The 27,843-nt window shown below is 46.4% G+C and overlaps 1 long non-coding RNA gene and 1 pseudogene across 1 annotated transcript; both read left to right on the plus strand.

Annotated features, from left to right (window-relative positions):
* The first annotated feature begins 4,671 nt into the window (after positions 1-4,671).
* Positions 4,672-25,290, plus strand: LOC147737110 (uncharacterized). Its single transcript, XR_015309797.1, has 4 exons — positions 4,672-4,792; positions 19,996-20,060; positions 21,080-21,133; positions 24,450-25,290. It is a non-coding gene; the product is annotated as an uncharacterized LOC147737110 (long non-coding RNA).
* Positions 25,291-25,581: 291 nt separating this feature from the next.
* Positions 25,582-27,843, plus strand: part of LOC147737111 (uncharacterized) — a 305,409-nt pseudogene continuing 303,147 nt past the window's right edge.

Consider the following 27,843-nt stretch of genomic DNA (forward strand, 5'->3'; position numbering starts at 1 on the left):
TCATATATTCATTAAAATACCAATATATTCATTGAAATTCAGATATGTTCATTTAAATACAGACTGCTGAAGAGAAGTAGGGTCCACACACAACGTTGGTAGTAGGGTTTTATTACACGTCCAGCTACAGCAACTCCCGGGCAGCAACTGCCGAGAAGAGAATGAGAACTGTATTCCACGCAGGGAACATTCCAAGAACCAACAAGGAATGCAAGGCAGAGAGGTAAGGCCCAACACACCTCCCTTTCTTCACAAGAAAGGAAAGAAGAGGAAAAAGGAAGACAAAACAGGATTAACCCCAAAAGGACAGCAAAGCATGAAGTAAACACATAGAACAGAAAAGAGTGAAGTAAACACGTTGAACAGAAGAAGATAACAAGTGAAACAGGAAAAAATGAGAAGAGGAACAACCATGGAGAAAACAAGGAGAAGACAGAACAAGATCATAGTCACCCCAAAATAAAATCTTGGAACTTCACCAGAACAGACCTGACCCTGGTAGAAGTAGCTCTGTCGGGAACAGGGGTAGGAATAGGTGAACCATGAGGAGGAATGGGTGAACCATGAGGAGGAATGGGTGAACCGACACCACCACCCACCCTGGGGGAAACGGGGAAAGCACCATCACCCAAACGCTCACAAACACGTTCAACCATAGAATCAGGTACAATAGAAACAAAAGACTTGTTCCAGATCCTTCCATCCTCCAACACGATCACATAATCCTTCACCGCAGACACTCTCTTGGGAGAAGAAAAACGTGACTCACCTTTGCGAATAAACCCGGGCTTCTTTACCCTTACCCAGTCACCAACCATCACCTTGGAAGACGAAACACCAGATCGCGTAGCATACTTTTCCTGGACAGAGGCCCTGACATCAGCAACACCAGCTAAACAACCAGCATCAACAGCCTTCCTAGACATCCATTCTTTGTTCAACTTAGTTCCTGCAACCCTACCGCGTAACAACGTAAAAGGAGCAACACCAGTAGACACATGCGGAGTAGTACTCACTGCCCATAACATGTCCCCAACAGCCTGACGCCAATGCAAACCATTCACCAAAGCCAGTTGAAGATGCTCCTTGACTACTCGGTAAAAACGCTCAACTAAGCCATTGCTACGGGGATGATAGAGCGAGGTGCAAATGTGTTTAATACCAGCCTCCTTGAGGAAGGTTGACATCTCAGCAGAAACCAATTGTGTGCCATTGTCAGAAACAATCTCCTCTGGAAACCCTTCCCTTGAAAAAACATCACGCAAAAAGGCAATCACCACAGAAGAACTGACGGAAGCAACAAACCTAACTTCAGGCCATTTGGTCATGTAATCAATCAACACCAAAACGAACTTAGGAGATGAGCCCACAAGACCATAGGGACCAGCAATGTCCAAGGCCAGCTTAGTCCAAGGAGGACTCTTCACAATGACAGGTTCAACAGGTAGAGGATGCGTGACTTGAGATTTATCGCTCACCACACATTCACAACACTCACGAACAAAATGCTCCACATCCTTGTCTACACACGGCCACCAAAAATCCTGTCTAACTCTACGCTTCATTGAACGAATGCCGGGATGGCCTTCGTGAGCGAGACGAAGAATTTTGCCTCGGATGGAAAAAGGAACAACGAGCAAACCACCTCTTCTCAAAATGCCATCCACAAGAGATAGTTCATCCCTAACTCTTAAGTAAGGAACAATTTCAGAGGGACAGTTCTTTTCGCACGGCCAAGATTTGGAGAGAAGATCAATAACGACTTGCATATCTCCATCAGAAGCAATCCCCTCCATCCACTCACACTCAGAAAGAGCACAACCGACCGAGTCACTCAGAGAACCAATCGCACAAACCACCTCCAAATCGTCATTTGCAAAACAGTCATCACAATCAGAAAGAGGTAGCCTGGATAAACAATCAGCAATCAAATTCTTCGCCCCAGCCACATACTCGAGCTGATACTGAAATTCCTGCAACCTGAACTGCCACTTAGAAATTCGTGGAGTTGTCCTTACACCCCCTTTAGTAGTGAACAAATCAACCAGGGGTTTGTGATCAGTCCTTAAGATGAATATATTGCCCCAAAGAAAATTTTTGAAATGCATCACACCCCACCACATTGCCAAAGCCTCTTTTTCAATGGTTGAATACGTTCCCTCGGCACCCCTTAGAGTCCTGGAGGCAAAAGCAATGGTTTCCTCGCGACCATCGCTCCTCTTCTGCATAAGAACAGCTCCCAAACCCACATTGCTGGCATCGGTGGAAAGGATACATAAGTCATTGATGTTAAACAATTTCAAAGGACGGGCACTAATAATCTCTTGCTTGATATCATTAAAATTCAGGTTACAAGCATCATCCCAAACAAACTTAACATTCTTTTTCAAGAGATTACGCATGGCAGTGGTTTTGGAAGAAAAGTTTTTCACGAATTTGGAGTAATACTCCACCAGACCAGGGTATGAGCGTAATTGATCCTTGTTTTCGGGAACAGGAGCATTTTGGATAGCATCAATAATTTTAACCTTTGGTTCAACCCCATTCTGAGAAATGTGGTGACCAAGGTAGTCTACACCATCTTGAAGAAATTTGCATTTATCTTCTCTCAAGGTAAGGCCACTGGAATTAAGGATGCTCAGGACAAGTTTAACACGCTCATCATGCTCAAGTTCAGACTTGCCATGGACCAATATATCGTCCTGGAAAAACACAACCACAGGAATGTCTTTGAATAAATTGTTCATTAGTCTCTGAAACACGGCCGAAGCCGAAGCCAAGCCAAAAGGCATGCGGCTGTAGCGATAAGCCCCCTCTGGGGTTACAAATGAGGTAAGATGCCTAGAATTGGGACACAATTCAATCTGATGATAAGCGGATGAGATATCGAGGGATGTGAAAAATTTGGCACCCTCGAGGGTAGCTAACATCTCATTTATGTTGGGTAGGGGTTGTCGGTCAATCCAAATGTTGCCATTGAGATCGCGTAGATCGACACACATCCTCAAACATTTGTCGGATTTCCTGGCCAAAACTATGGGGGCGAGCCACTCGGAACCCTCAATTGGCTCGATCACACCAGCAACACACAATCGCTCCAATTCCTTTTTCAACTCCTCTCGCAAGCTTAAAGGCACTTTCCGCACTTTATGCGCTACAGGCATGGCACTCTCCTTTAAAATTATACGATGCTGAAAACCCTTGAGTTTCCCAAGCTTCCCACTGAATACCTCTGGAAACATAAGTGCCCACTTGGAGTTGTTTACTAGAGACACAGTAATCGTTTTAGTAGGTGTAGAAGTTGAAGCATAAAACTCACATAGTTCTTTTCGAGATATCACCATATCAGGATGGTTAGGATCCAGAACCATGTTCAAGTCACCCTGTTCATCCCACCCCAAAAGGTTGGTGCCTTCCTTGACTATATATACTACTCCAATAGTGTGATTTGAGTGAAATTCTAGTTTGGCAGAACATTTACCTAAAACTTCGACTCTTTTGCTGTTATAAGCAAAAATGTTATACTAGAAGGTTCCATTGGTAAGTCAGATAGTTTGCAAAAATCTGCAGAATTCAATAGGGTGAAAGGAGAGCCAGAATCGGCAAGAAACTTGCAGACAACACCATTCACAGTTATAAGACATGAAGGAGACTTCCTCTTGCGAAGCCCAGATAAAGCAGACAGTTCAACCACTCCAGCTGCTTGAGAAGCAGAAGATAGCATTAATAGTTCATAACTTTCTTCATCAGATTCCCCAGAGATGTTTTTTACAGAGCGATTGGCTTTGTTAGTAACTACAACTTTGCACATACGTGAATAATGACCTTTGTTTCCACATTTGTAGCAGGTTTGATTGAGAGCAAAACAAAACTTGGCAGAACCTAAATGAGACCTGCTACCACATCGAAAACATAACAAATCATTTTGTGCAGACTTGCTTGGCAAAGAAACATTGGTAGGAGAAGGACGAATGACATTAGGCAAAGCACTAGCTCTGGGCTTAGGTACGGGTTTGGAATTTAAGAGTTTCACTTCTGTTGAAGACGTGGATGATGAAGAAAGGCTCATTTCTCTTACACAAAATTGGGAATGTTCAATACTTTTTGCAAGAGTGAGGGCGGTTTCCAAGTCAGGATCACCTGAAGCTAATAGCTTTTCTTGAATTTTCTTGTTGCAAGTTCTTTCAATAAGTTGATCTCGTATGATCTCATCCCTAAATTCTCTATAGTTACAGTTAATGGCTAGAACAACTGCCACTTCCAGTTGTCACCTTTCTGTAAACAATCTCAAGTCCTTTACGTCAGTGTTTTGAAGATGCTCATCTGAAGTGATGCTATAAATACTTTTTTACAGCAGCAACCAAGTGTGAGGCCCTGTACTTGAACTGTATGACCCTTAAAACCATTCACGTCTGAAATCCCAGGTCTTTGCAGGTATAATTGCTTGTTTGTGTGAAATGTATTTACTGCTGGAGCCTGGAGGCGGTGGTTCCGTCCGCAGCCACCAGAGGGCGCTCCTCGCCGGCTGATGAAATCCACTGAGCACGCATTGGATGAAAGGGAGAAGGGTTTCCTCTTCCGGGTCAGCGGCGGCAGAGACAGCACCAGCAGCTGTGACATCACTTCCGGCCTCTCCTGATGTGTCCAGCCTGCTGCAGAGGAGGAAGGAGCCCTGTCTGGTGGGCAGATACCTCCGTCTACAGACCCTCACAGACCCCCCCTCACACCACAGATCTGCCTCTGCTCCCAGGCCCCCAGGAGGAGGAGAGAGCCCGGACAGGTTTCTGCTCAGGTAGGAGCTCTCTTCCTGCTGCTGAGACTGATTAAGGAGCGGAAGAGGAGAGGCCTGTCCAGGGGTGCAGAGGAGGAGAGGCCTGTCCAGGGGTGTAGAGGAGGAGAGGCCTGTCTAGGGGTGCTGAGGAGGTGAGGCCCGTCCACGGGTGTAGAGGAGGTGAGGCCTGTCCAGGGGTGCAGAGGAGGAGAGGCCTGTCCAGGGGTGCAGAGGAGGAGAGGCCTGTCCAGGGGTGCAGAGGAGGTGAGTCCTGTCCAGGGGTGCATAGGAGGAGAGGCCTGTCCAGGGGTACAGAGGAGGTGAGGCCTGTCCAGCGGTAGAGGGAAGGCGAGACCTGTCCAGGGAGGGCAGAGGAGAAGAGGCCTGTCCAGGGGTGCAGAGGAGGTGAGGCCTGTCCAGGGGTACAGAGGGAGTGATACATGTCTAGAGGGGTGCAGAGGGGGTGAGTCCTGTCCAGGGGTACAGAGGAGGCGAGGCCTGCCCAGGGGGTAGAGGAGGTGAGGCCTGTCCAGGAAGAGCAGAGGAGCAGAGGCCTGTCCAATGGTGCAGAGGAGATGAGGCCTGTCCAGTGGTGCAGAGGAGGTGAGGCCTGTCCAGGGGTGCTGACGAGGTGAGGCCTGTCCAGGAAGAGCAGAGGAGCACAAGCCTGTCCAAGGGTGCAGAGGAGATGAGGCCTGTCCAGTGGTGCAGAGGAGGTGAGGCCTGTCCAGGGGTGCAGAGGGGGTGAGGCCCGTCCAGGGGTGCAGCGGAGGTGTGGCCTGTCCTGTGCTGGGGGTGCAGAGGAGGTGAGGCCTGTGTAGGAGGGCTGAGGAGGTGAGGCTTGTCCAGATGGGGAGCTGAGGAGGTGAGGCCTGTCCAGAGCAGGTGAGGCCTATCCAGGGGAGCAGTGTCTCTCTTCGGGCCTGTGTATAGCGCCCGAGACTCAGGGCGAAGTCAGAGGCGCTGTATGGGGTGGAATGAACTCTGGGCTCCTCTGTCCTTAATGAAAATCCTTCACCAGAGCTCCTGTTAGAAGCACCTGGGAGGCCTGTCCTGAGGAGGAGAGGCCTGTCCAGGGGTGCAGAGGAGGGGAGGGGTGTCCTGGGGGTGCAAAGGAGATGAGGCCTGTCCAGGGTGTGCAGAGGAGGTTGGGCCTGTCCAGGGGTGCAGAGGAGGTGAGGCCTGTCCAGGGGTGTAGAGGAGGTGAGGCCCGTCCAGAGGGGTGCAGAGCAGGTTAGGCCTGTCCACGGGTGCAGGGGTGAAGAGGAGGTGATGCCTGTTTCAGGGGCTGCAGAGGAGGGTATGCCGGTCCAGAGGGTGCAGGGGAGGTGAGGCCTGTCCTGTGCTTGGGGTTGCAGCCTGGGTTAAGCCTACCCAGCTAGGAATGAAGAGAAGGTGAGGCATGTCTGGATAGATGTGCAGAGGAGGTGAGGCCTGTCCAGGGGTGCAGAGGAGGGGAGGCCTGTCCAGGGGTGTAGAGGAGGTGAGGCCCGTCCAGAGGGGTGCAGAGCAGGTTAGGCCTGTCCAGGGGTGAAGAGGAGGTGATGCCTGTTTCAGGGGGTGCAGAGGAGGGTATGCCGGTCCAGAGGGTGCAGGGGAGGTGAGGCCTGTCCTGTGCTTGGGGTTGCAGCCTGGGTTAAGCCTGTCCAGCTAGGAATGAAGAGAAGGTGAGGCATGTCTGGATAGATGTGCAGAGGATAGATAGATTACTTTATTATTTGATTAATAAAAATCATTACAATATTGAAGTACAGATACTAAAGCATATATCAATTGGCTGTAAAAAAGCGGTTCACTAATTTCTGAATTCATGCTACATAGTTTCCTTGCAATCTATAAAATCCAAATGCGGCCCTTGGGCCAATAAAGGTGTCATGTGTGAGAGCAGTTGGTAGAAACTTATGATATTTAACAATAATAATTGCATAAAACCTAGTCAGCATCTGTTCGAATCTTTTGGGCTCTTAGGGTCATTCTACTTCAAGTGGGACTGCGTCAGCAGGTGAGTTCTGAACCAAAGACCACGTTACAGTCAAAAGTCACTAATAATTTGTTACATTTTAACTTCGTATTAAAAGAAGGGAGCTAGGCTCTCGTCTTTACTAAAAACCTACTAACAATCCCACTTATTTAGTACAGATCAACTTTAAAGGGATTCGGAAAATGTGCAAATTAGCATTTTTATGGTGTTGGAGCAGCCCAGCGCTAATTGATTATTGTTGACTCATCGGCTCTCACATTGAGTAAGCCTTTTTGCCGCTCTTGTTCATGGATGTAAGGCTGGCTTGACGGCAAGAGCGAACACCAAGCTTGTTCCATTCGCCCCGTAACAACATTCTTCGGTCATTAAGAAATACAGGGCAAAGACATAGCACGTGCTCAATGGGTTCCTTACTACTCCCGCTCCCCTACACATGGTGTTATCATTTGTATGGTGCCAAACATATTTTTTTCCAGTACTCTGAATAGGTATATGACAGTTATGGGGCCTCAACCCCTGCCTTAAACCCTGATAAAACCGGCCAAGTATGTTTACGATATGCCAGTTTCGCTCTGTCCGAGTGAAAAGACCTGGAACGAATGGTCATTTTAATCAACATTTTGAGGCTTGCTGAGAAGGATTAGTGTCCCAGATTTCTTTTGCCTCCAGAAATTGTAAAGAATCCTCTAAGTAGTATTGATATGATGGTCTCTGTTGACCAAGTGATATTTCCTGCCACATCATAGCCTCCAGGCTCGATTCTCTGGGCGAGCGTAGCTTGTTGCACAGCTTGATAAATGCTCCAGCTCCAACTGCTCGAGGATTTGGAGGGCAAACTCATGTCGAATTAATGCCGGGGATCAGGATTTTGGTCGGCTCAACACTTGATTAAAGATCCTTGTTGTTATTTTATTCACCACGACTGTTGTCCTTCCCTAACATAATCTCCTGACTGTAAGTAAGATAATTGGAGATTCTGGCCTTCAAAACGGGTATTAGAGGGGTTTGAGAAGGTGCACCTCCTATCCATGTGGACCCCTAAATATTTGTCTGAGGCGGGCTTTTCGATGCTTTTTCCATACTGCTATCCACCTCCTTGCTATTTCCTTCACCCGTAGGTAATCACCCTTGTCTTTGATATAGATTTAATTCCAGGTCATTTGAGGTGGTGTTGGAGAACAACTGATCAGGCAGCCTCTGCTGCCCGATCCTGGTGTGACTAATCAGGATAAAGTCATCTGCGTACAAAAGGTTGCCGACCCTGGTTCCCCCGAGTTTTGGAGGGAGGGAGTTCACATCTTCACGTGACTGTGTTAGATCCGAGATGAAGAGGTTGAAAAGGAGAGACGACAACACACAACAATGCTGAGTTACGTAGGTGCTTTAATTTCCTAATTTCAGCAGATGTTGTGGTTGAGTTGCCTCTTTTGTTTTTTTGTGAGCAGTTGGCTAGAAAAGATCTCCCATGATGTAGAGAGCGTGGTATCATCAAGGTTCCTTGTTGCTAACTGTGCTCGGCATGCTGTCATTATTGTTGCTATCAAAGGATTTGACCATTTTAAATTTTTAAGGTTCTCTGTAAAAATTTCTTTTGATGTCAGACATGTCGTGGAGTGCCGAGCTATACTAAGTGACAAGGTGATTACTTGGGGTCGATGGTCACTATCACCTCGTGCAGCGATGGTGTAATTTATTTTCGATCAGTGCGAGCATCTCCTTATTGCATATAGTGTAGTTTAAAAAAGAATAAGTGCGGCCATTTGTTTTTGACCAGTTTGTAGGGTTGTCCATGGAGAAAAGACCATTCAAAGTTATATAGCCCAGATGTGGAACTGTGGTACCACCTATTCACCAAGTTTACTGTATTTGTTGCTGGTAGGCTTTGTTTGTTTCATGATGGGAGGACTTATTAGTCGTGCTTGTCTGGAGAGTCTTGAAAGAGGTTTGTGTTGTAATCTCCAGTTGTCAGACATTCATACTCACTTAATAGGTTACACATGATCCGGAGCAGGTGATCAAACTTGAGCCTCTTCTCCCTGGCGCTTGGTGAAATATCTACGTTGATCAAGAGCATTTGTTTGGTAGATTTGGAGCTTCTGATTCTAATACCGATAATCCAATCTTTTTCGAATTGTAGCTGCCCGATGTTCACGTTTAACTTGCCAGTGCCAGGTGCTGAGGAGGCGAGGCCTGTCCAAGGGATGCAGAGGAGGTGAGGCTTGTCTAGGAAAGGTGATGGGGAGGTGAGACCTGTCCAGAGGGTCAGAGTAGCTACGGCCTGTCCTGTGCTGGGGATAAAGAGGAGGTGAAGTCTGTCCTGAGCTTGAGGGGTGCAGAGGAGATTAGGTCTGTCCAGGAGGGGTGCAGAAGAGATGAGGCTTGTCCGGAAGTGGGACAGAAAAGGTGAGGCCTGTCCAATGGGGTGCAGAGGAGGAGAGTCCTGTCTTGTGTTGGAGGAGGTGTTTAGAGGAGGTGAGGCCTCTCTAGGGGGTGCTGAAGAGGCAAGGCCTGTCCAGGGGGGTGAGGAGGCGGTGAAGCCTGTCCAGGGAATGCAGACGAGGTGAGGACTGTCCAGAGGGGATGCCCAGGAGGCGAGGCCAATACAGAGGGGGTGCAGAGGAATGGAGTTCTGTCCACGGTGTACAGAGGAGGTGCGGCCTGTCCAGATGGTACAGAGCAGAGGTGAGGCCTGTGCTCTGGTGGGGTGAGGCCTGTCCTGACTCTGCATGATTTACGAATACATGAATACTTCTTAGAAATGTTGCGCATTTTGCCCCTCCTTCAGTCCATAATAAACCAGTGTACACTCCCCCACCCCACCCTCTTGATCCCTCCAGATAATGCAGCCTCACCTGTTGAAACAACTACAGACAGAATAGAACCTTTCCACCTGATGGACACTGGACACTTCCTGTTAGTCTCCCCATCGAGTGCAGTCCCATCGGTGCTGCGGCGGCACAGAAGCAAAGCACTCAGGTACATTCCCTGACCTTACCTGTCAGAACGTCAGAAGCCCCCCAATATCGTATCCCACATGACTGCCCTCGAGTGCTCTAATCGGCCCCAAATCAGGGAGATCTCCCTCCAAACAAACTTCTCTCCATCAAAAATATGTTTCATCTCAAAAGATTTTACCAGGTTCATCTAAAGGATGAGAGGTGAGCAGGGCGTATTCAAGCAGCCTCCTCGTATCCATCAGGACGCACCAAAGCTGCTCCAATTTATGAAAGCGTTGAAGATGCATCTTGTTAAAGAACCCTACATCACTAGTGCATTAACCGTGAACAAACTGCCTCCTCTTCTATCACTTTATGTTATGTTATACGCACTTGTAGAGAACATGGCTGCCCCAACAACAGGGCGTCACAGCGCTAAATCTGACAGAGCAGACGGTGAGGAAGCCACTACTTGATCTTTTTCCTGAAAGGCCAATGGTCTTGCGTGCTACGGGCAGCAAGGAGAATGGAATTCCAAAGGGCTGATGCCAGTGCTCTGAATGAGCGCCCCCTTGTTCTTGTCCGGTGCACTCGTGGGACACAGGCTAAATGCAGGTCCGCAGAGTGCAAGGCTCGAGCCGGGACATACAGAGAGCACAGCTCGCTCAAAATTTGTGGACCCAGGCCATACAGGATCTTGTGTGTCATACACAGATTCTTAAAGTAGACTCTCTGTTCTTTAGATAGCCAGTGGAGCTGGCAGAGAAGGTCTGAAACATGGCAGTACTTGTTATATTGTTATTGTTATATTAGATTTATATCGCGCCAAATCACCTACAGGTCTCTAGGCGCTCGGAAATCGATGGAATTTACACAATAACTTCATGCACCACAAAGAGGTAGTGCAGCAGCCAACTTACATTGCACCCAGAACCTTTCCAAACAGCAATGTTTTTAAGGACTTTCTAAACCGCAGGAGATTCACTTCTCTGCGTAGCCCCTCAGGCAGCTTATTCCATAGCTGAGGGACCAACACTGAGAAGGCTCTCCCTCCCTTGGTTACCAGTTTGTACCGAGGGCAGACCAGCAGCTGAGAATCAGAAGATCTGAGTGTTCTTTTTGGGCTATACACTTCCAGACGGTCTCTGATGTAAGCAGGTGCATGGCCATAAATTGCCTTATGGGCCCTGCATAGACTCTTAAACTCTACCCTCTCTTTTATGGGGAGCCAATGCAGGCTCTGTAGTAGGGGAGAGGCCTTGGTCCTTCTGGGGAGTCTAAAAATCAGTCGCGCCGCGTCGTTCATCACGACCTGTAGTCTATTAGTCAGAGTTTTGGGGAGACCTAGATAGAGGGCATTCCCGTAATCTATTCTTGAGATAATTGTTGCCGCTACAATTGAGCGCAGCATGGACTGAGAAAGAACGGGAGCTAGGTAGTGCAAAGAGTGTGCGGGCAGCCACGTTCTGGGCCCATTAAAGTCTTTTGGTCACAGCACAATTAACACCAAGTAGCAACCCATTACAGCAGTCTAGTCGTGACAGCACGGTGGATAGGACAATCACCTATCAAGCAGGTGCGTCAAAAGTCCCAAAATGGGTTTCAGGCCATGTAAGACACCAAAGCAAGTGCCAGCCACTGTCTTAGCGTGCCACTCAAATGAGAGAGCACATCCATTGAAACTCCCAGTTTCTTGACCATGGATTTCGGTTGAGGTGGGGTTCCAAGGGCCACAGGCCACCATTGATTGCCCCATCGATGAGCATCTCAGCCCACCAGGAGCCCTTCTGACTTGGTGGACTTCAGTTGAAAGTAGTTAACTACCATCCATTCAGAGATGGCCGCGAGGTCGTCTTGGATTTTCGCCTGACTTTATGCTTGTCTTTGGCCATCTACAGCACTCCATTGCCTTTCTCGCTGGGTTCATGCCATAGTAATGCCACAAAGCAAACACAGGAGATGATGGACGGAGCGCTGAGACTTTTCAGACTCACCCCCAGTCACAGATCTGGGTTGAATCCATCATCGTTCTTTAGCTCACTTCGCCACCCCAGTTCAGACATGTTCATATGCAAACCAGTCTGACCCTGTGCCTCATGGGAACAGTCCAGCCCGAACTGCCAAGCCATGTCTTCACTGGACCGGAAACAAGCATCCTGGGACTGGTTTTGGGCTAACAGCCCTCATCAGCCAGGCTAGCTTGAATCCAGTGGATAAGTGAGCAAGGGACCCACTTCTGGGCATACCCTGCCAACTTAGGGCAAACAAAGCAAACACAAGGAATGATAGACGGAGCGCTGAAACTTTTCAGACACTCACCCCCACTCACAGATCTGGGTTGAATCCATCATCGTTCTTTCGCTGACTTCGCTACCCCAGTTCAGACATAGTGTTAGACCTGGCATCCTTGGTGTGGATCTCCCTTCCATTTTTGCTGCTGTTGCCTCATGTGTTTTGCTGGTGTTAGCTGCTCAGAGCACTGTGCCACTGCCAATCAGTGCCACAGTGCAAGTGCTCCCTATATAAAGTGTATATGTTGATTGATTTCCATGATTGGCTTATTTGGTTTACTATTAGACCCCAGTAAAGTGCACCAGGAGTGCCAGGGCTTGTAAATCCAAATGCTGCTAGTGGGCTTGCAGCACTGGTTGTGCCACACACAGAAGCAGCCTTGTAAAATGTGCCTAAGGTCTGCCATTGCAGAAACTGCGTGCAGTCTGGTACTGTCATGCTGACTGGGCAAGTGCCACTACTTGCCAGTCCCTAAACCTTCCCTTTACTTCATGTGAGTCACCCCTATGGTAGGCCCAAGGGCAGGATGCATTGTAAGCATAAGGTAGGACAAGCCATGAAGTGTGTGGCATGTCCTAATAGTGAATTACAGCCATTTTTGTTTTTCACTATTGCAAGGCTACCTGTTCTCATAGGCCAGAATGGGCTGTTAGAATTGTTACATCCTATGATCCTAACAGACTCAGGGAACATGGTAGAAATTCGAGTTTAGTATGCCTGAACTCAGAATAATAAAGTACATCTATTAGTGAGGTTTATTTTAATGTTCTGTGTTTGCAAATACCACTTTTAGAAAGCTGGTGTTTGCTTGCCTAACCATGTCAGCCCGCCTCTGCTCTGATGTGTATCTGCTGTCTGGTTTCTGTGTGTGACAGGGCAGGGGGATTCCAGGAGACAGTCTGGGCGGCCAGGTGGTGAATAGGAAGATTACGCCAGGATGGGTGGGAGGAGTGCCCCTTGACTCTGAATAGGGCTGTGCTCTGCCACCACAATGCTGGCTCCACCTCCTGTGGAGCGTCTGATGTCTCTGCCCTGCACACTGAAAGAAGAAGCCAGAATCCTGTAAACAAAGTGCTCCAGAACTGGGCTGAACTGGGCAAAGGCCCCCTGGCCTGCCAGAACAAAAGAAATGTGGTATAAATATAGGAGCCCTGCTCCTAAGAAATCAGATCCTGCTTGAACCACGAAGTACCTCTGCCCGACGAGAAGGACCTGGGAAAGCTGAAGGAGGAGTACTGCCCCTAACCTGGGGTATTGGCCTACAGTGGGTGCCTTGCTGTGAAAGGAGAGGAAAAGACTAAAGAGACTTTGCAAACTTGTGCTTCAACAATCTCCAAGGGCTTGTGGGAGAGCTTGCCCCCTGAACAGAGTCCCAGGATTATTGGACTCTCCCCTGCCTTCCCTGACGAGCTGCTGGACTTTTGCCCGATCTTCTGTGCCGCTGGAGCCGCGATACCAAGTGTGCCTCGCCCCCCGTCTGTTGTCCAGCCTGTGCCTGGCCGCCTTGCCCCGGGTGACTCCGCGCTGAACTGAGCCCGCACTCTACCTCCTTCTCCCCTTTGAGCCGCACTGCTCGCTTTGCCGCCCCTCCCACCACTGGAAGCCAGACCGGAGTGCAGTGCAAGGCGAAGTACGGCCCGTACGCACGTAGCTTACTGGCCGCCTCGCACCGCGCTCCTGATTTCTGTGACCGCGCCGCACTAAAGAGCCGGCCCGTACGCCTCGTACCGGCTGCCTCGTGCTGCGCTGCCCGCATCCACACAGCAGCCCGAAAGGGAGGTACGGCTCGAACGCACTGCACTGTGACCTCTTAAGGACCCGGATCATCCGCCTCATCGCCCCGTGGCCCCCGCTCTACGCCTCGTCCAGATGACGCCGCGACCATCCGGGATCACCGCCCTGAGAGGCCGACACCGCTCCAAGTCCGCCGTCACTCCTCATTCGAGCCGGACTCCCCATCTCTAAAGGTACTGTACTTCGACGTGCACCCCAGGGTGTGTGCCCCGGACCGGTGAAGTCCGCAACATGTATGCAGTGCGCAACACGCACAGAACAAAAGAATCACGCATTTGTTCAAGGACGCTTTGCCTGAATAGTATTGTGGCCTAATTTTAAACGTAGTTGGTTGTTGTGCTAAGCCTTATATAAAAGTAATTATTTTTGATAGAAAACATAGTGTGGTATCCCTTTTGTGGTGTTGTCATTGAGTTACTGTGTGTATTTACAAATGCTTAACCCATAATGCTCTGAGATTAGCCGTGTCTGCTCGCGCCACGCAACCTAGAGGGTGAGCAGGGGTTATTTTGAAGAGTAAGTCCCTTGCCCTGACTAGAGGAGAGGGTCCCTGTATGTCCCAAGTACTTACCTGTGCCAATCAGAGACCCCCAAATCTAACACATAGCTATCTGCAAATCAGTCTTGACTCTGTGCCTCATGGGAAGAGTCCAGCCCGAACTGCCAAGCCATGTCTTCCCTGGACTGGAAACAAGCATCCTGGGACCGGTTTCGGGTTAACAGCCCTCATCAGCCAGGCTTTTAGTTCGGGCTGGACTGTTCCCATGAGGCACAGCGTCAAGACTGGTTCAAGACTGATTTGCATATGGCCAGGTCTAAACCGGGGCAGCATGATGAGCAAAAGGATGATGGATTTAACCCAGGTCTCTTGAATAGGGGTGAATGTTTTGATTTGTTCTGCATTTTGTCCATCAATTATGTGTCTTTGCTTCCTCGCCCTAAGCGTACCGGGTATGCTCAGATGTGGGTCCCGGGCAACTGTGCATCTGAATTCAAGCCTTCCTGGCTGAAGATGTGTGAAACCCTGAAAACGGTCCTAGGATACTTCTTTCCAGTCCAGGGAGGACCTGGCTTAGCAGTTCAGGCTGGACTGTTCCCATGAGGCACAGAGTCAAGACTGAGTTGCATATGGCCAAGTCTAAACTCGGGGTGGCATGGTGAGCAAAAGAATGATGGATTTAACCCAGATCTCTTGACTGGGGGTGAATGTTTTGATTTGTTCTGCGTTCCGCCCTTCAATTGTGTGTCTTTGCTTCCTCGCCCCAAGTGCGCCAGGTATGCCCAGACATGGGTCCGGGCTCCCTGTGCCACTGGATTCAAGCTATCCTGGCTGAAGGGGGGTGAAACCCTGAAATAGGTCCAAGGATGCTTGTTTCCAGTTCAGGGAGGACCTGGCTTAACAGTTCGGGCTGGACTGTTCCCATGGGGCACAGGGTCAAGACTGATTTGCATATTGTCAGGTCTAAACTGGGTGGCATGGTGAGCAAAATAATGATGGATTTAACCCAGGTCTCTTGAATGGGGGTGAATGTTTTAATTTGTTCTGCATTGCGTCCATCAATTGTGTGTCTTTTGATAGTAATACCACATACATACATATATTCATCCATATTGGCATGACCAGTGGGCCCTTGCATAGCTTCCCTGTTCGCTCATATACTTGCCCCACCCTGTGCTGCCCTCCATTCACTATTGACAGCCAGGGAATGGGTGACCATCCATCGTTCAAGGCATTGCTTCATCCCTTGCCTTTCCAGGGCAGAGGTCACTAATTGCACGTCATCATCCAATCTGCGTCTTTTTCACTTGATCATGGGCTGACTGGTTCCCATCACAACGGAGGGCCTTCTGGTCTTGCCATCTCAAATGTTCCTCATTTGACTCCAACATCGCCCACCAGCCATTTGGCTCACATATTGTTCCTTCAGGAGGGTCTCCTCGCTTCCACTCCTAGTTCACCTTAAGGGCAGGGATTGGATGCATTGATGCCTTATTGCTGCCATTTCTCAGCATTCGGTCGGACGCTGCATGGTTTCTGTAAATCTGAGTGTGGTTGACTGATTTATGGAGGGTGGGCAGAAATATGTACAAAGACTTAAACTTGCTGTTTGTCAACGAGGTTGGTTTAATTTGTATATTTCATGGGCTCTAAATAGAAAAATTGGGTTATGAAGAAGTGAGCTTAGCTGTTTGGATTTGCTCTCTGAGACTGTGAGTGCGCTGTATGTTGTCTCAGACCTTGTTCAGCCTGTGAGTGCGCTGTATGTTGTCTCAGACCTTGTTCAGCCTATGGGTGGGCTGTATGTTCACTCAGACCTTGTTCAGCCTGTGAGTGTGCTGTATGTTGTCTCAGACCTTGTTCAGCCTGTGAGTGTGCTGTATGTTGTCTCAGACCTTGTTCAGCCTATGGGTGGGCTGTATGTTCACTCAGACCTTGTTCAGCCTGTGAGTGTGCTGTATGTTGTCTCAGACCTTGTTCAGCCTGTGGGTGTCCTGTAAGTTGACTCAGACCTTGTTCAGCCTGTGGGTGTGCTGTATGTTGTCTCAGACCTTGTTCAGCCTGTGGTCGCTCTGTAAGTTGACTCAGACCATGTTCGGCCTCTAGGTGTGCTGTATGTTGACTCAGACCTTGTTCAGCCTGTCGGTGTGCTGTAAGTTGACTCAGACCTTGTTTAGCCTGTGGGTGTGCTGTATGTTGACTCAGACCTTGTTCAGCCTGTGGGTGCACTGTATGTTGACTCAGACCTTGTTCAGCCTGTCGGTGTGCTGTATGTTGACTCAGACCTTGTTCAGCCTGTGGTCGCTCTGTAAGTTGACTCAGACCATGTTCGGCCTCTAGGTGTGCTGTATGTTGACTCAGACCTTGTTCAGCCTGTCGGTGTGCTGTAAGTTGACTCAGACCTTGTTCAGCCTGTGGTTGCGCTGTATGTTGACTCAGACCTTGTTCAGTCTGTGGGTGTGCTGTATTTTGACTCAGACCTTGTTCCGCCTGTGGGTGGGCTGTATGTTGACTCAGTGCTTGTTCTGCCTGTGGGTGGGCTGCATTTTGACTCAGTGCTTGTTCAGCCTGTGGGTGGGCTGTCTGTTCACTCAGAGTCTCCTATACCTGTGGGTGCGCTGAATGTGCACTTAGACTTTGTTAAGCCTGTTGGTGCGTTGTCTCGTCACTCAAACATTGTAAATACCGTCGACCTATTAGGGATAAAAATCACTATGAACAACTCCTGTCTTACTATCCTGTGTATTGCCCACCCCAAAGTACCTCAATGATCTCTTTTTTCCTATAATATCAGACTTATGCACACGTTACAAAAACATCCTGGTAACTGGTGACTTTAATGTCCATTGGGATAAAAGTGATCAAGATCCGCTAGTCCAGAAATTACAGACCACTATGAACGCTCTTGGACTAGCACAACTTGTGGAAGCTCCAACCCACATAAAAGGCCACACTCTAGACCTCGTCTGGTCTTCCATGCCAAAGGCGGTCATTACAAGCATTACACCCTGTATCTGGTCGGACCACCACCTAATCCAGTACGACATACCGCAAAACAATTCCCAGACTAAACTCCCTCTAAAAACTAAAAAAGTGCGCCAATGGAAAAAAGTGAATTCCGATACCCTGGCCAAAATTCTGCCCAAATACAAACAGAATTCCATAACCCCTTCAGATGGTACTGACCTTGACTCAAAGTATGTTGCGATAACAACTACCCTCAGGCAATCAATTGAGGAGTTTAGCCCCCGAAAAGACACAAAAAGTAAAGGGTGCAGAGAAAGGAGCCCCTTGGTTCACCCAAAGTCTACGCGAACAAAAAAGAAAGCTCCGCTATCTCGAAAGATGTTGGAGGAAATCCAAAAAGGATACCGATAGGGAATCATATAGAACATCGTTTCAAATATATAAAAAGCTTATTGTTTCAGCTAAGAAGGATTACTACGAGACACGCATAAATAACGCTACAAACATCCAGAGAGAAACCTTCCAAATCCTGAAAGAGCTAAGTAAGAAGGAGGAAAAGGTAGACATATTGATCGACTGTGATACCTTTCAAGGATATTTCCTCGAAAAAGTAGCGACCATCTTGTCTGATATCAAGAAGGACAATCCAGTCTCACACACCGAACAACTGCCTCCTTTAAACCCCTCAATCCCTATCTTTACTAGATTCCCCGAAATCGACCCTACCACCCTGAGACAACTTGTAGCATCCACCAAGTCAGGCTCCCCCGCCGACCCCTGCCCTCCCGACATCCTCCGACTAGCAATTCCGATTCTAGAGGATCAGATCTTAGACCTCTTAAACACCTCACTAGCTACTGGATCATTACCAACCTCCTTTAAAGAGGCACGCGTCAGACCCCTGATAAAAAAGCCTGGGGCAGATCCATCCAGCCTGAAGAACTACAGGCCAATCTCCCAGCTGCCATTTCTGTCAAAAGTACTAGAACAGCACATGCTAAAATCCCTGTCATCCCTCCTCGAATCTCACCATCTTCTCCAGGAGCGGCAAGCTGGTTTTCGTGCCCACCATAGCACAGAACTAGTAATGCTGTCTGTACTAGATGAGCTTAGATGCATGGCTGACAGTAAAAAGCCAAGCGCCCTGATATTATTAGATCTTTCAGCGGCGTTTGATACTGTCAGCCATGCACTGCTCCTGGGCAGATTGGCTAGGTTCGGGATAGGAGAGCAAGCCCTCAAATGGTTAACAGCCTTCTTATCAGGGAGGACGCAGAGGATCCAGCTAGCAGATCAGGTCTCCGATGTGGGTACCTTAGCTTGTGGAGTCCCGCAGGGCTCTGCGCTCTCTCCACTCCTATTTAATCTTTATTTACAGCCATTGATAGAGTCCCTGGCAAACATGAACTGTAAAGTTTTATACTATGCCGATGATACTCAGCTGCTGCTGAGTATCGACAACACACCATCGGCTCAGTCCATGGCCCAAGACATATTACGTTTTACAGTAAACTGGATGTCGTCCAATTTATTGAAAATCAACCCAGATAAAACGGAGGTTCTCATAGTCTCAACCTCAACCTCCCCCTGGAATGATTTGTTTTGGCCACAAGAACTTGGACCCACTCCAAAACCGTGCCCTAGTGTTAAGAGACTCGGTATGAAAATCGATCAGGAACTCTCGATGGCTAACCAAGTGTCCGCTGTAGTTGGTTCTTGTACCAACTTGATCAGGCAACTGCGTAAGCTCGTCCCCATACTCTCAAGGAATATGCTTCGAACCATTGTCTCAGCCACAATAGTGTCTAGAATCGACTACGGCAATGCGTTATACCTTGGCCTCCCGAAAAATGTATCCAATCGTCTTCAGGTCATTCTGAATGACGCAGCGCGCTTGATATTTGGAGTGCCGAGGCGGACTCATGCCTCCCCTTTGCTCTATAGGCTACATTGGCTGCCTTTAGCACAAAGAGTCGAATTCAAGAGTATGTGCATATGCCACAAAGCAATCCATGGACAGGCGCCAGCCTATATAAAAGATAGGCTTGAAATATATGAACCTAAGCGCGCCCTGCGATCGTCCGGCACTTTTTTGCTATCCTGCCCACACTTTAAGCTAGCAACAAAAGGAGGCAGATCCTTTTCAGTTCAGGCTCCTACCATCTGGAATAAGCTACTGGAGGCGCTTCACAGAGAATCCAACCTTCTCCACTTCAGGAAGTCCCTGAAGACTTTACTATTCAAAGACGCATTTACTTCTCAGTAGTTGGTTATTAGCTTCAAACACTCTTATACTCTCATCTTGTTTCTTGTTGCTGTACTTGGTCAGTAGCGCTTTGAGACCTGTCGGTGAGTTGGCGCGATACAAAACCCAGTTACAAATTACAAATGACATTGTCCAGCCTGTGGGTGCGCTGTATGAGCACTCAGACCTTGTTTAGCTTGTTGGTGGGCTGTGTCTTCACTCGGACTTTGTTCAGCAAATGATCATGGTTCATTGTGTGCCCATTGCAGTGCAAGGTTTGGATTTGGAGGGTGTTGTGGGTTTGGTCGTAGATACCAGAAGAATAAAAAGGTTAAAAAAAATATTCTATTTAATCATAGACCAACGGTGCTTTACAACGGTTTTACAGAGAACAAGAGTTTGTTTTTCTTTGTAAGTTAAGGACAGTTGTTTTGGAAGATGAGAGGAAGTGAGATTCACGTTTGATGCAGATAAGCTCTTGGTTGAAGCGTCTCTTTACTTCCTTTCAAGGTATTCTGGGACGGACCAGGTGGTGCGGCTGCCTCCCTTGGAGGAATAAACAAGATAACCATCAGGTAACGTTTCCTAGTGCCTTCTGTTTCCTTTTCTTCTATTTCTTCTTAAGTCTCTTTCTGTGTATCTCTGTGTCTCTGTTTTTTATCTCTCTTCAGCTTCAAGAATTTGACTCCCTCTCCAGAGCATTCTCTAGCTATATAGCTTATGATCTTAAAAAATAAAATAAAATAAAACAAACACATGGCTTTTGCGTAGTCCTCTTCCTTGTTTGTTTTTATGCTAGCTGTTTTAAGCGTGTTTCTGTACAAATGTTGGTGTACTGCAGGGTCAGGCTATTTATCTCCGGGTTCCTAAATTGTGTGATGTTTTTGTTATAATTAACCTACTTGGTACAACCCACTATTCCTCCTTTGTCCTGCCACATTTGGAATGCTCTATCATCCGTTGGCCTGAAGGTTTGGAAGCTAATAAGGAACTGTTGAACTCTGCCAGTGTATTCTCTTCATAACAGTTTTATTCTTTCTGCCTCTTACTTTAGGGCTCTTATAAATACTAAGGTTTATCTGGCAAAGCGTGCCGCCACACATGGTCGTTGTAGCAGTGGGCAGCCACCCCATGTTCCTGCAAACCTCCCCCATCATTTTTTGAGTTTCCACTAACCCTGGCACCCACCTGATGCAGCCACATTCTCAAGGAATATGAATGTGGTGGGGCCTTAGCGCAGGTCTGGGCCCTTCTCGGGTCGGGAGGCACTGGGCCATCAGCACGCTTGCCTCCCATGTTCCCCAGCAGTCCCTTGACTATCAACACATTTGTCTCCTCCACACCTCATGATTCTATCCTCTCCTTGGTCTATATCTTCTGTGTTCTTTCTCTCTAGATCTGACTTCCAGCTCTTTGCGTCCTCCCAGCCTGCCCTTTCCTGCCCTGTTTGTCACCTTCAGGGCCACACTGGGTCTCTTTGAAGAAGAGTGGAAGATAGACTCTTTTTTATTATTCTTCTGTTTCTGTAGTATTCGTCTTTTCTTATCCCATTTTACTTTCCATTCCCGTTATGCTGTTTTTTTTCTTTTTCTAGGTGTTGGAGTGTCTGGGTCCTGTCAAAGGAGTGTGACAAGTTCCGGGCCACCAGGTAAGTCCTTATCCTCCATATAATTTGAAATGGTGAATTCCACTGAGCCAACTGGACACAGCCTCAGTCTACGGTGGTGATCTAGGGGAAGAGGTGTAAAATTTGTGAGCTCAGATATAGGTTACCCACCACATCGTAAACTTAGTCCTCAGCAACACAATTCACAATAACACAGAGTTTGGCCCATAGAAACTCTACAATTTAATCATAATCTTAAGGTCCTCCGTATGAGCTAATAGGGACTCAGATAACTAGAGATGGAAAGCCACTCCTCTATGAGGACCTGTAATAAAGAAGTGCCTAGCTAATATTATTCACACAATATTAATAAAATCATCAATAAGTAAGGACAAACACATGGAATAGTTATTAAGTTATCTTTATCTAAACTTCAGATTGAATGGTCAAAGCACAAACATGCACTAGAATCGTTTAATAATGGTTATTCCTCGGTATACAGGTAAATCACAGCTCAGAACAAATACATCGTCAAATAACACCTACTGTGGAAGGAAGAGAGAAAAAGAGAGAAAACATATTGCAAAATAGAACACATTATTTGGAATCATACAAACTAAGAATTGATTGTAGATTTATCAGGACACAAGGTGGACCCAGTAGAACGCTAGAGCACAGCGTGCAATAGCCGGAGTCATGAATTCTAAGGGTAGGCGAAGTTGGCGGAGTACCACTACGCAGAATTCTGCGGAGTTGAACAAATACTTGGTGAAATTCCACTCCGTAACTCCGTCCCGTCTCATCCCAATTAATGAAACAGAAACCTCACATACCTTTGGTAAAACAACAAGTAACTCTATCATTACATGCTAAAATGCATATAGTCGTCTCACAAAAGTGAAAATGAAAATTTAGCAAGCATGGGAGAGTTGATGATTTTGGGGTCCTCCTCAACCTAAGGGGAGAACTAAGCAGAAGCCTTAGACACAAAGAGCATATCAGGCTGAACGATTCAATGACGCTCCCATCCTCCTAGGACCACCCCAAGCACAGTCAGTTATGGGCAAAATTACAATCCCAACCAAAGGCCCTGCAAAGCATTATGGGATGAGATTCTAGAGTGCAGTGAATATTATAGTATGCAATATCAAAACATTCCTGTAGCTGCATCTCTCCCGGCTCAACTGAGAGCTAATACTATAATATTCACTGCACTCTAGAATCTCATCCCATAATGCTTTGCTGAGCCTTTGGTTAGCATTGTATTTTTGCCCATAACTTTGCTTTGGGTGGTCCTACGAGGATGGGACCACCACTGAATCGTTCAGCATGATATGCTCTTTGTGTTCAAGGCATCTGCTTGGGCCTTCCCCTAGGTTAGGGGGGACCCCAAAATCATCACCTCTCTCATTGCCTGATATTTTTCGAAGCTCACTTTTGTGAATTGGTTATATGCTTTTTAGCATGCAAAGGTAAAGTTGTTTTATCAAAGGGTTGTGGGTGTAGTTGCTAACTCCCTACGTGGCAGAGTCAGAGTTTTTGCATGAACTCTGTGTTTTCAATTTAATGCGTTGTTAGCTAATCTCTGCAACCTCCACTAGCGGACCTGAGTTCATTGCCCACGGTTAATAAATTCTTCAGCTGAAAGATTTTACCTGCTCAACTTCACCAGCTGGTAAAGTGCGGAGGTAATCAGGAGATTTCAGTTCAGGGAAAAATCAGAGTTCAGACCGACAGCAGGTCAGGCCAAGGATTTGCAAGGGAAAATAGCAGCGTGCCGTCCTTTTCCCAAGGGGCAATTATGCCTCCAAACGATTTCAGTTCCTGCCCACAAAATAACTTTTAGGTAGTTTGCATGATTTCCATTGGTCAAAATCCATAGTGTAACCGTGATGTGATCGTTCTCTAACCCAAATCTTCTGGAACCCATACGTAATCCCTTTGTTCAGTGGTCATTGTTCTTTAACCCCTCCCACGCTTAACTCGGAATCGCTCCGTCACGCCCCTCGGGTGGGCTGTGCTGGTAATGCAGCGGTTCCGTCATGGCCCGCTCACCGCGCCTGCGCGCGTGTTCTATTGAGCGGGCGGGGCCATGACGGAACCACTCCATCACAAGCACAGCCCACCCGAGGGGCGTGATGGAGCGGTTCCGTCACAAGCGTCGGAGCGCCGCACGCACCCCCCCTCACCTTAGCGCTGCGGCAGAATTGCCACCACAGCGAAAGAGTTAAGAATGTGCAATATCACTTCCCTTCGGAAATAGTAAATACATTTGCAACTCAACGTGTCCACTCCACTCGCTCTCTTCTGAGCTTGCAACATAGTCAATACAGTTTTATTCAAACAGAAAGGATGTACATTTTTCAAACTGTAGGACAGAAACTTCAGTGATAATACTCGTAGCTTCAGTGCAATCGGGACATTTTTAGATTATTCGAAGGAAATAATGAAAGACAAAATACATTTTTGAGGCCTACATGGAAAACCACTAAAACACTATTTTCTAAAGAAAAAACATGCTAATGTTGAAAACATTAAAGAACTAGAGATGCATAAGAAATAATATAAAAACACCATTTCATTATACTTGTAAGCATAGCCTAATTACGCTTCATTAAGAAACATGCAATCACTTTCTCTCGGATTTACATCTCAAAGAAAACATAAGCAGGACTAATTTTACTTGAGCATTCTCATAATCATATTTTGTTTTAAAACTACAGACTGCATTACTACCTTTCATATTATTTTCATAACACATTAGTAGGTTTCTCTCTCTGTCATGAATGACTTAATCTCAAACCAGTTTGTGACCCTTCTGCATGCTTTTACGATGCAGTTTCAAACTCTCATGTGTTTCACAAGGCACACTGTTAGTCATGTTTCTTAAGTATGTATTATGTATCAGTATCACACCCAAGGGTAAGGAATTGAGTGACCAAAACACTCTTAATAAAATAATCACGCTCCGCCAGTGGCATTTAAAGCAGTGATTACAACAAGGCAGATTCCTTTGTTCAATGAAATGTCCCTTCATGGATGCCTGAAATAAGGAATAGCAGAGTCCTTTAAATGGGCAGGGGAGTACACAACATCTGACAATTCATTAAAGGAGGTACAAATACCTTACTGATGCCAGTCGTCATCACAGGAAGAGTAAATTGTTGGTGTTGGATGCTTCTGAGAATCTGTGTCATGATACATGTGTAACTTGTGTTTCTTTCTACAGTATTCACTACTTTTGCTCTCACGACATTGAGTCTCAGTGGTCCCAAGTTCCCTGTCTATGCAGTATCCATGAACTGTTTTACACCCTTGGAGTGCAACTCACTTATAATTTCTAACTCTATTTTTACAGGTCACTGAAGCAACAAAAAGAAAAATAAATGTTGTAATGTTGGAAACATTTCTATAAAGGGTTATTTTGAGGAAAGTAGAAACACTCTAAATCTCTGAAGAAAAACTAGTTCTATGCACCAGGAATGGTGAGGAATTTGGTGCAGAAGAAACTGCTGAATGTGAAAGTGATTTATCGACTTTCTTACAATCATTATTTGTTGTCAAACCTTGAAATACAATGACCAGGAACATTTACCAAGTGTCAGTTATTGGGATTGAATAGCCTCTGAAATAATAACTGTACCTGCATGTAAATTGAAAATCTACGGCAGCTACTAAATATAAGAATATTTTCACTTAAAGGAAACATTTCACGGTTGGTCAAGCAAAGAACATTGGCAACAACTGATCCTCACACAGAGCACTTGGGAATATTCAGTGTTGCAAATTCTGCCTGATGGTTTATGAGAAATGCCTTGGAGACCTAAGCCTCTCCCAGCAAATCAGTATCCGTAGACGTGATGTGATGTGACAGAAGTGTCAGGAAGGCTAATAACCTCAGTTTACACGAGCAAGCTTATGTCTCCGTCTCCTGTGATTCGGAGGAAAGAAAACATTGTATTTTAAAGAATAACTGAAAATTTACTTCTCAGATGTCATTACAGCAAAGACACTGGATTAACATCTACAATATAGAAAGATTTGTACCACCAACTCTGTCTCTTGGGTTGATCTATGTTGTTTCCAAGTGTGCCAGACCTCCAAAGTTAATGGTGTACCTTTTTGGGCCTCACCGGAATAGGAAGCTTAAAAAGGGCCAGCGTTACACTATTGATAATTTGAGAACTACCCTAACATGTTTTAATCCATGTTCATTACTTGTATAAAAAATGTACCTCACTTGTAAGTACTAATCCTCAAAGACCCTATCAGTGCTTTTAAAACTCCTAAATAAAATGCGATAAACTGCAGTCAGAATGAGCTTAATTCTACTTGAAGGAATCCTTGTGGGCCTAACTTGGAGAAAATGAATCCATGAGGGGTATCTTAATAAAAATAAGGGGCCCCTCAGTGAAAGTTTATAAGACAAGTTAGATAGGCTGGCATCAAAGATAAGAACATTGATCTCCAAATAAAAGCTATAATTAGGTGAATGCAAATGTGAAGAAGAGCTTCAGCAGCGTAGTTTAGAAGTTAATGTTGAGTTTTAACATAAACAAGTACAGACTCCGGAATTAGATTCAGACTTAAGATGGCATGTAGCCAGGAACAAACCCAACTTAGAGATACAAATAACTTGAATAAGAGCAATGAATGTGAGAACAACTTTAGTTATCAATCCCACCTCACTAAACACAAGAGAACTCACACTGGACAAAAACCGTATCAGTGTCCTGAATGCCAGAAAGGCTTCAGTCGGAAAAGCGATCTCATTCAACATGTGAGAATCCACACTGGGCACAAACCTTATCAGTGCTCTAAGTGCCTGAAGTGCTTTATTCAGAAAAACCATCTCATTCAACACGAGAGAACTCATACTGGGCTCAAACCGTATCAGTGTTCTGAATGCTGGAAAAGCTTCAGCCAGAAATCTACTCTCTTACAACATGCAGTAACTCATACTGAGCAAAAACATTATCAGTGCTCTGAATGCTGTAAAAGCTTCAGTCGGAAATTCAGCCTTATTTTACATGAAAAGACCCACACGGGGCAAAAACCTTTTCAGTGCTTGGAATGCAGGAAAAGCTTCAGTCATAAATCTGGTCTCACTTGTCATGAAAGAACTCACACTGGACTAAAACCGTATCAGTGCTCTGAATGCCAGAAAAGCTTCAGTCGGAAATCTAGTCTCACTCACCATGAGAAAACTCACACTGGACTAAAACCATATAAGTGCTCAGAGTGCCAACAAAGCTTCAGTTGTAAGGGCAATCTCATTCAACACGAGAGAACTCATACCGGGCTCAAACCGTATCAGTGCTCTGAATGCCAGAAAAGGTTCAGTCAGAAATCTAGTCTCACTCAACATGAGAAAACTCACACTGGACTAAAACCATATAAGTGCTCAGAGTGCCAACAAAGCTTCAGTTGTAAGGCCAATCTCATTCAACATGAGAGAACTCATACTGGGCTCAAACCGTATCAGTGTTCTGAATGCTGGAAAAGCTTCAGCCAGAAATCTACTCTCTCACGACATGGGTTAACTCACACTGAGCAAAAACATTATCAGTGCTCTGAATGCTGTAAAAGCTTCAGTCAGAAATTCAGCCTTACTTTACATCAAAGGACCCACACGGGGCAAAAACCGTATCAGTGCTCTGAATGCAGGAAAAGCTTCAGTCACAAATCTGGTCTAACTCAACATGAGAAAACTCACACTGGACTAAAACCATATAAGTGCTCACGGTGCCAACAAAGCTTCAGTTGTAAGGCCAATCTCATTCAACACGAGAGAACTCATACTGGGCTTAAACCGTATCAGTGTTCTGAATGCTGGAAAAGCTTCAGCCAGAAATCTACTCTCTCACGACATGCGGTAACTCACACTGGGCAAAAACATTATCAGTGCTCTGAATGCTGTAAAAGCTTCAGCCGGAAATTCAGCCTTACTTTACATGAAAGGACCCACACGGGGCAAAAACCTTTTTAGTGCTCTGAATGCAGGGATAGCTTCAGTCATAAATCTGGTCTCACTTGTCATGAAAGAACTCACACTGGACAAAAACCATATCAATGCTCTGAATGCTTGAAAAGCTTCAGTCGGAAATCTGGTCTCATTCAACATAAGGAAACTCACACTGGGCTAAAACCGAATCAATGCTCTAAATGCCAGAAAAGGTTCACTTTGAAAAAAAATCTCACTAGACATGAAAGAACTCACTCTAGGCAAAGACCTTATCAGTGCTCTGAATGATGGAAAAGCTTCAGTCAGAAATCTGGTCTCACTGAACATGAGAAAACTCACACTGGGCAAAACCTTGTCATTGGTCTAAATGCCAGAGAAGCATTTGCTGGAGACTCAGTTTGATTCAACATGAGAAAATCCACAGGAGAAAAAAATGTATCAGTGCTCTCAGTGTGACAAAAACGTCAGTCATAAAAGCAACCTCTCTACATGACAGAGACAAGGTGGTAGAGTAAAAGGTGCTCTGAGGAGAAGCTTTCAGCATTGCAAAACCTTCACATGAAGCAGCCACAAAGACATCAATCAATTTATCGTCCAACAAACTGTTTACTGAGAAAAGCGCACAATGAGGGATAGAAATTTGTGAATTAACCTCATTCCTTAGTGACTATTTGGGGCCTCATTCCATTCCGTGTATTTTGCTTCCTGAGTGTTAATAAGCCATGGCTCTGACCCACAAGGTCCATTCGATCCTGAACTTTGAGGCCACGCCTCCAAGGATCTGGAA

This window comes from Lissotriton vulgaris, chromosome 1_1 (assembly GCF_964263255.1).
Source record: "Lissotriton vulgaris chromosome 1_1, aLisVul1.2, whole genome shotgun sequence".
NCBI classification, from domain to species: Eukaryota; Metazoa; Chordata; class Amphibia; order Caudata; family Salamandridae; genus Lissotriton; species Lissotriton vulgaris.